Genomic DNA, 9,468 nt, shown 5'->3' on the forward strand with positions numbered 1-9,468 from the left:
ATACTTTGTGTTATTACGAATGTATCAAATAGTTTTTATTATTATATGTTTGTACGTTTTTTACTTTTTATAACGTAATTTTTTAAAAAATACGATTTTACCCTTTTTCGGGTGTTGAACAACCGAATTGAAGGGTTTTTCGGATGTTCAACATCCAAAAATAGCCCGAAAGATTAACGTTCACATTCCCATTTTTTAATGTTGAATATCAAAATGTCACATTTTCGGATGTTCAACATCCGAAAATATGACTGTGAAATTCCATAAGGTTTCGGGCTATTTTTGGACGACCGAAAATGGGAATGTGAATGTTAAAACTTTCAGGCAATTTTTTGGATGTTGAACATCCGAAAAACCCTTCAATTCGGTTCTTCAACTTCCGAAAAGGGTAAAGTCGTATTTTTTTAAAATTTACGTTATGAAAGGTAAAAAACAAACAAACATCTAATAATAGAAACTATTCGGTACATCCGTAATAAAGCAAAATTTAATGCATATATGTGTAATTTTCCCTATATAATATACAAATAATAGAAAAATTAAAAAATTAAAAAAACATTCAATAGCTATTTCTTTGTTGGCTGAAGCAAACCCCGAAGCATACCCGAAGCAGTCCAGATCTGACCGAAACAATTCGAAACGGTCCAAATCTAACCGAAGCGGCAGCACCGGGCTTCACTTCTATTCAGTTTATGCCTAAAATCTTTCTATTTAGTTTATGCCTAAAATCCGAAGGCTTCGGCTGAAACGAAGCGGATTTGATAACATTGGCTAAACTTAAGGATAAGGTTTCTATAAGACCTAGATCTTGCAGATATGTGAACACTTATTTTTAAGGCAAAATGGACAGTCTAGAATTTAATAGACACTGTTTTGAGAGCTTGAAATCCTAATTTTTTTTCACAACTATAATGTTCAAGTCGAGATAATTGATCTAAAAGTTTTCCAATACTTGACTTGCAATTTTTGATGAGTTATGGGTAAAGATTTACTTATTTTAATAGAGTTTCAGTCCAATCAAGCCATTTTCTCAAACGTTAATTGTTGATACCCAACGCCTACTCCTGGTTTCAATCTCCGTAAATTTCAGTTTGAGATTGGAAAAAGTTTATATAAGGGTGATGTTAATGCGCACCTAAAAAATTTATTAAGATAGATTGTTTTGATGCTTAAAAATCCTTAAATAGATCATCTTTATCTCAAGATATATGGACATGAGAAAAAATAAATTAAAGTCTTATAAATAATACATTTTGTAATGTATTTTCTAGACGTCATGATTCTATTTGAATGTGCTCCTTACTTTGATTATTTAGTGCCTCAGTGTTATACCTCAGCCTTATACAAACTAGATTTGTGGGTATCTAGCAAACTAGATTTGTGGGTATCTAGAATGTACATGTTTGGCACGGGATTGTAGACACAAATCTAGGATATTTGTATCCTAATTTAGACAAGGAAAATCTTTTAATCGGTCTAGCTCAAAATAAACTGAAGTCTCATCTTTAAAGCTAACTTAAAAGTACAGTTTGAGCAAAAACCCTTCAAATTGATCATCTCGGCCTTGACCATTGTAGTTGTGAAAAACAATATGGTTTTGGGAAAATGTAATGCATTATCTAGAGTGTCAATTTTGCATTAGAAATAAGTATTCATGGATCCGCAATATCTATACTATTTTTTGAGTTTCAAATTTCATAGTTAGTACTGAGAATTGATTTTAGAGCCATTATAGAGATTTCCAATTCCTAAACTGCTTTTTAGATGAGAATTTGAGGTGAGGCTTTACTTTGTTTTCATAAAGCCTAGGCCTTATAGAAAATGCATCCTTCTCACAAAGAAGGGCACCTCAATTTTGCTAGTAGTCCAGGTATCGAAAAAAATCTTTCGATGACTTAAAAGCTATGTTCAACGTTAATTATGAAATTGTACAAAAGTACAGATTGAGCATGTCTATAAATACTTTAAAATCATAAAAATAGATGGTGCAGATAACTTGATATATTATTTTTAGGACTTTAAATTCTTTATTTATTTATAACCTTGCATCTCAAGGTCGACATGGTCAATTGGAAGATTTTCCAACTTTAGAACACTCTTTTATAAAGTTATAAAACAAAATTTCAACCTTATACAAACTTTTTCCTTGGAAAGAAATATTCATTACATATATTTGTAAGTCCAAGCTTGTCTACTAAAGAGAGAGAGGGAGGAGAGAAAAAAAGCGCAACAAGAAAGAGGATTTAGAAAGGGAGATAATGGGGTTATGTTTTGCTGATGTTTTGCCAAGTCGGACCATGGAAGGTTCAGACCCCTGGCCTGTTAGAGGTTGAGCTCGACCTTTCAAGCACCGATTCTAATTACTAGTATTTAGATAAAGAAAAACATTACCATGCGAAAAAACAATATGTGAGATAGAATGAGGTCATCTCTCTCTCTCTCTCTCTCTCTCTCTCTCTCTCTCTCTCTCTCTCTCTCTCTCATTTTCTATAGTACATTGTACATATAAGCTGAGCATGTAAATCCATCTAGTAGATAGCTTCAAGGATATCACTTAGGGGCCGTTTGGATATCTGAAAATATATTTTTTGTGAAATATAGTATTGGCGTAATACATTACCTGTAAATGGATTGTTACTGTTTAGGTAGTATTTAGATGCAACCTGGGGAATACATTGTTATTGTTTGGCTATGTTTGGAATAAATATCGGAAATGCATTACCAACATTTTACCGGCACGTGCCTATAAACTATCATTTCTTTATTTTTTTGTCACAAAATTCCACTAAAATGCATAAGTATCATTTATTTCTTTTTTGTCACAAAACTCCACTAAAATACGGAATTAAAATCATCATTACACCATTCCAAAAAGATTTATAATAATAATATCATCACCCTTTCAAAAAGATTTTCTAATAATAACTTGTATCATTTTACAGTTATCATGATACCATTTCCTACTTATTTTACATGCGTTTGGCACTTATATGGAATCAGATGTTTTTTAACATGACATTGGTTTCAACATGATAAGTCATTGGAACAATATGATTGGAATAACATGATTTTATTATGATAAGTCTTATTTTTGTTTATTTTTTATAAAAGTCTTTCAAATTTCACTCTATATAATTTCAAATAAATAATAAATTTATGATACTAAATTCAAAATCTCTATGGTATGAGTTAAAAAATGGGAAGAGGTTTGATTAGTAAACTAGAAGGTTTGGTAATTGCAGTATAAAATTTTGAGGTATTGGAGGAGACTAAATATGTATATTATTTCAATTGAGATTTTAGTAATCTCTTATGAGGATTATGTTGTATGAAATATTTTATTATGATTGTGTTGTGTAATTTATTATTGATTACTGATTTTTATTTTTATTAGTTTTGTTTTTATATAACAATTGATGCCTTCAGATAAGATTATGTTGAGGGAAAATTTTTATTATGATTGTGTTGTGTAATTTATCATTGATTACTATTTTTATTTTTATTATTTTTGGTTTTATATGATAGGTGATGCATTCAGATAAGGGGATGAGCTTAAAAAGGGAGGGATGACCTAGGCTAGTTTGTATGAAGAGAGGGCTTACAAGATAATTTTTTTTAATCAGGGATAGATAAGAAAAAACAGACACAAAATATTTCTCAAAATGACCCGTCACTCCCATAATAGATTTTTCACCTATCACCGCGTATAATGGATTTACTGATTTTTTGAGAAATTTCGTATATTCTCTTTCCATTTCCTTATAATTAAGTGTATCCAAACAGTATAAATACCATGTTTCGTTGTAATCTATTGTTACGTAATAGATTTCCACATACTCAAACGACCACTTAGAAACAATGTTTAAAAAATCAACTCGGCCAAGGCACTCGGACCTGGCCGAGGTGAGTCCGAGTAACTCGCCTAAGTCCAGTATATTTATTTTTAAAGAAAATGAAAAAAAAAAAAAATTATATAATATGATAGCCCCTTTTATCAATAAATTTGTTGATTAACGTGCTGGTTAGTCCCCTTACATAAATGGGTCTTGAGGTCCATTCTCGCCGGCACACTGGAACTCTACAAAATGGAAGTAGATAGCTTCAAGGAGGTCACTTAAAAACAATATTCGACTCAGTGTACTCCAAGACCTCTGGGCGAGACGAGTAATTGGCGTAAAATTTATTCGTTAGAGCTAACCAACATATATAACGTTACTAACATATTTAAAGTTTACAATATTTTCCCTTAAAGTTATGTGCAGTTCCTAAGAGGATCTATTTTAGTAATCTCAATCACGTTTCTTCCTGCCTAAGTGGTATCACCGGTGTTTGAAAATTTAATACTGCCTTGGTGGGTGCCTAGTTCCAAGGAAGCCCAAACACGGAGAGGGGGTTATGGGACCCAATGGGGCTTTGTTTTGTGCATGTATGAAGAAAGGGTGTTATTGTGTTGTACTCTTTCCAACTTATGCATGAGTTTGAAACTTGAAAATGAATTACTATAACTTTGGAAGACTGAGACTTGGCCAAATTTCATGCAATATTGAGAAAGGTCTATAAAGTAGAAAAACATCATTTTATCAGCCCTTTTCAATCTTAGGACATTTTTAAGGCTAATAAAGTAGAAAAGAATCTTCCTATGCTTGAGTTTATTGACATGTCATGCTTGAGTTTATTGACATTTATTAGTAATCAGTTATCCAATCTTCATAAAATATCAATAAACTTAGACTGAATTCCACTTGTTATAGGGGCCGAAAATCAAAAACCAAACTTGAAGAAAATAAAAATAAAGAATAAAAAAATGTAATCTCGATAAAATATAACTAAACCCAAATCCAATTCTCGAGATACACTCATTTTTTGAAGCCCCAATCACAATTGTCTCAAATCTCAGAGCATTGTTTGTCGAAATACATCGTATGCCACCTCTTCAAATCTCACAAACAATCAGATTGTACTCTCTCTGCTTTTGCAAGAATTCAAAAGCTCGAGCATGTTTTTTCAGTATTTGACAAATTTCAAAAAATTGGATTTTGCTTTCTTTTACCTCTCTAAAAACCAAGAAAAGAGGATTTCTTTGTTTATTTTTGTTTTTGTTTTGTTTTGTTTTTTTTAGGTGGGGGGTTTAGAGTGCCACCAAAAACTCTTTTCCACCATTTTAAGGCGTGAAAAATGACTCTAATGCCCCTACCAAGGGGCATTTTCTGCTCTCAGCCATGGGGGCATCAAAGAGAGGGCCTTGGCCAAAAACGTGGGCGCCATTTGGGCCCACCTTTTAGGCCAACTGCACTAAGCACCCACCTGCACTTGGGCGGCCCAGGGTACTGGACTGCCTACCTTGCAATGCTGCCAAAATTTTCTGCAAAGTATCTATTTGAAATCCTATCCTGTTGAAGATAAGAAGAGACCAAGTCAAATTGCTTGGTCATCAAGTTGTTATAGGTGATAAGGCCTCTTACGATTTACTTCTATCTCCAAGATTCATTGTGATTGTCCTCTATATATAGAAGCACATATTTGTGTAACGTTTATCCAAAATAGTGAAGATGTAGTCAGTTGGGCTTTGGATCCGTGGACGTAAGGCTTTACTCCTTACTCATATCAAAGCAAGAAAGATCTGATCATCTCTTCTCAGTTGCTCGTCCTCTTGTGAAGTTTGCCTCCACTATTTCCTTCACCAGAAAACCCCTTGGCCTTCCTCGCCCCCTTTGATATTCGGGTGACCCTCGTATGATTTTATGGCCAGCTTAAGCATTGAGGCGGCGTTCCAAAAATTTCATATCACTTTCAGTGCCCTCTGCCCTTTGTTGTTGCTTGGATTCATGCCAAGAATTTAGATTCATGTTGGAAATTCTATGCCATTTTCTCCCTATGTCGTTATCTTTTATTGTTGCCATTTTCCATGGGTTTGTCTTCATGCAATTTTTGTCTTCATGCGTGACCTAGTAATAGTTGGAGAGAGAATATCATAATTCGTCGCTCTCATCTGTTTCTCTCTCGATCTTCTCCACAGTTGTCTTTCCGTTTCTCTCTCCGTTTCTATGCCCATGAGATCATCACTGATACTTTTGATTGGTTTCACAGTGATGAATCCCTGGCAAGGCATAGTCTTATTTTCAGGGGTTTGATCCCAGTTCTAAGTGCTGGTTCGACAAAAGCTTCATACTCAGAGGCCACCGAAGAGGCAATACTTTTTGCTCTCCAATATGCAAAAGACAAGGGCCTCTGTAAGGCCGAGGATGTGGTGGTTGCATTGCACAAAGTAGGATCTGCATCTGTTATCAAGCTTTTGACTGTGAAGTGAGAGAAAGGAGTTTGAGTTGTGATGGGTGAGGTCTTAGTGTGTTTCCTATGTTATGTTCTTGGTTTTGGGGGTTTTCTTGTAGGTCACCAGAAGCCAAGCCACAAATTTTGAAGATATTTAGTAGCTTTCTTCTTCTTTTTTTCTACAAAAAAAAAAATGTGGCAAAAAATAAATAAATAAATAAAATGTGGAAAAGAAAAGAAAAAAAAAATGAGTGATATTTTTTTAAAATATGAGCTATTGTCTAGAAGCTCAATTTCATAAGCATTAGATAAGATGAGTAGAGATAAAGTCAACATCTTTAATATAACCGCTATGTAGACAAGAACATCAGTTCTTGCTGGTATTTACGTATTCTTGCCGATATTTGTGCATTTTTCAGTTATCTCGCGCGTTATTTGCTCCTAGCACCTCGCCATGTAGCAGACGACTTCATCACACTATTGGTGTAGTGACATCGTCAGGGGGAGCACATTCATGACGGTGTGACATCGTCAGGGGGAGCACATTCATGATGGTGAGACATCATCAGGAGCGCATTCATGATTAGCAGATTTTTCAAGGAGAAGCTTTCACCAATCTTTAGTGTTCGTTGCCACTATTTGTCATAGAGTCGTCTTCGTTGTACGTTTGTAGCACTTTTAGTGGTCTAATTTAATAGTCTTTGTACCACATTTGGTGATCACGTGTCCCAGATCACATCTCTTCACTCTTGCAGACTATTCAAGCACGCCACGCCAGACGTTTGGTGATCATGTGTCCTAGATCACATCTCTTCGCTCTTACAGACTATTCAAGCACACGAGACGTTTGGTGATCATGTGTCCCAGATCACATCTATTCACTCTTGTAGACTATTCACCAGACGTTTGGTGATCACGTGTCCATATCACATCTAGTCACTCTTGTAGACTATACCAGACGTTTGGTGATCACGTGTCCCATATCACATCTATTCACTCTTGCAGACTATTCAAGCATGCCACGCCAGACTATTCAAACAGGCATCCTACGATTTACTTCTATCTCAAAGATTCATTATCATTGTCCTCTATATAGAGAAGCACATATTTGTATAATCTTTATCCAAAATGGTGAAGATAGCCAGTTGGACTTTGGATATATGGAAGTAAGGCTTCGGCTTGAACCAAGTAAATCTTGTGTTATCTTTCTTCTTCTCTCTTCATTTTCTATTCTCATGTTTGCTCTCTCGAATCTTAACATATCCTTTGACATTTGTATTCAATTCTAGAGTTTTTGACATATGCCGAGAAGTTACAACAGGTCTTCCAAACTCTTATTACTTCAAATGTTTATTTTGTATAATCTTACGGAAATGCCCATTGATTTTTAGCTTTTTATCTTCATGTAGAAGTGTTGTCAAATTGTAAATCAGATACACATATCCTATGCGGGTTTTCAAAAGGCTGATGTCAATTCTCACGGGTTCTTTTATGGTTTCCATACTTTTGAATGAATTCGTTGAAGTGGCTTTGGGAAGGGCTTCAAGATAATAATCTAATCGTGAGATGAAAGGTTTCTTTCGAAAAAACATTCTAGTTTCTTGAATGATCTCAAGTCTTGTGTATTTGTTTTGATGCACATAATATTTCGATATAGCAAAAATCTATCGGAAAAGGTTGTTCCAACATAAAAAAACATTATATTTTATCATCTTGGCCGTAAGATGTATAGATATAAGGAAAAAAGATTTCTATTACTAAAAATAGTGCATCTTGTACTATTATGTAGTAGACTACCGCTTGTCAAAAAATTAAGTGTTTATAGATGTATTCGGTCTAGAGCTTTGTATTTCACAATCAAGGCGAAAATAAATTTTTGGGCTATTATAAGGGTTTCAAACATTGGAATTGCATCTCTTAGCAAGGTTTAAGGTGCACCTTACTTTGATTATTTAAGGTTGACACCTTATATGAATGACGCCCTTAAAAATTTTACATACATACACCTACTTTTTATTTTTCGAAAAAGCTTCAGATTGAAAATACAATATCAATAGTTCATAAAATCCGAAAGACGTAATAATCCAACTAGAAGAATTATTATGGGTTAACCTCTTAGTTATAATGTTTGACTGCCAATGAAATCGTATTTTATTTTATTTGGTCCTTTTCTTTTTGGGGCCGTTACGATCTATGGAAAAAGATTACCTGAAAAAATCTATTCCATTGGAATATATTTCTTGATAAAAGTATTTCCTATAAAGTAGATTTTTACCGTTTGGATGGTACATAGATGCATAATATTTTCAATGATGATTTTTTTTTTGCCTATGAAAAACATCTGAATTTATGGGACTGAGGTATTTGAGGATTTTCTGATGCTTGGATGAAATCTGAAGCTGGTGTGACTAGTCTCAAAGAAAACTGAATATGGAGTAAAACTGAATACGGAGTTAGTCGTTTCTTCTCCCAGTTTGTGGGTAGCATTTTTGTGCATTTGTTCTAGAATTATATCTCCACTCTGGTATTATATATTCTGAGCATTCTATCTCATGGGTTTGAGCTCCTCTTCATCCAAATTGGGTGCGGTTCAAGAGCATACAATGATCTCCATGATTCTTCTCGGTCTAGCCATCTGCTTTTCAAATAATATGCTCTTATGGCATGATTAGTTGTTGATGCAATCTGTTTGACTATATTTACCCTACATTTTTGCTCTATCCAGAAGAAAGAGGGAATCAAAAGACATTTACTTTTTTTTCCCTTGTTTTTATCATTTGAATGAGTTATTCTTTTTGTGTTTGTGTGTCTTTCTTATAACATATTTTCTATATTAGACTTGCATAAAGGAATAGATGCATATTCAATCTTTTTACATGCTTTAAGCTTCTCTTCATCCTAATGATTTCAAGAAGATAATTGGTTCATGAATCTGATAATTTTATACACTATGACTGAGATAATTGCTATTCCCGACAAATTGCTTTTTTTTTTAATGGTATTTTGTGAATGCACAAAAAACAATTCACCCCTCCATGAAACAGATCTACTCCGATTTGCATCGGTGAGGAACCTACATCCTGATTATTGAAGAGCAAAATAAAGAGCTCAGGTAGTTGTATGCTCTTTTCTTATGATTGGATGCCTAGATATGTGATGAACCTGAAAAGGGAGAATTGAAACAAGACAACTTAACAA

Source organism: Amborella trichopoda, chromosome 4 (genome assembly GCF_054954075.1).
Source record: "Amborella trichopoda isolate Santa Cruz 75 chromosome 4, AtrichopodaSantaCruz75HAP2 v2.0, whole genome shotgun sequence".
NCBI classification, from domain to species: domain Eukaryota; kingdom Viridiplantae; phylum Streptophyta; class Magnoliopsida; order Amborellales; family Amborellaceae; genus Amborella; species Amborella trichopoda.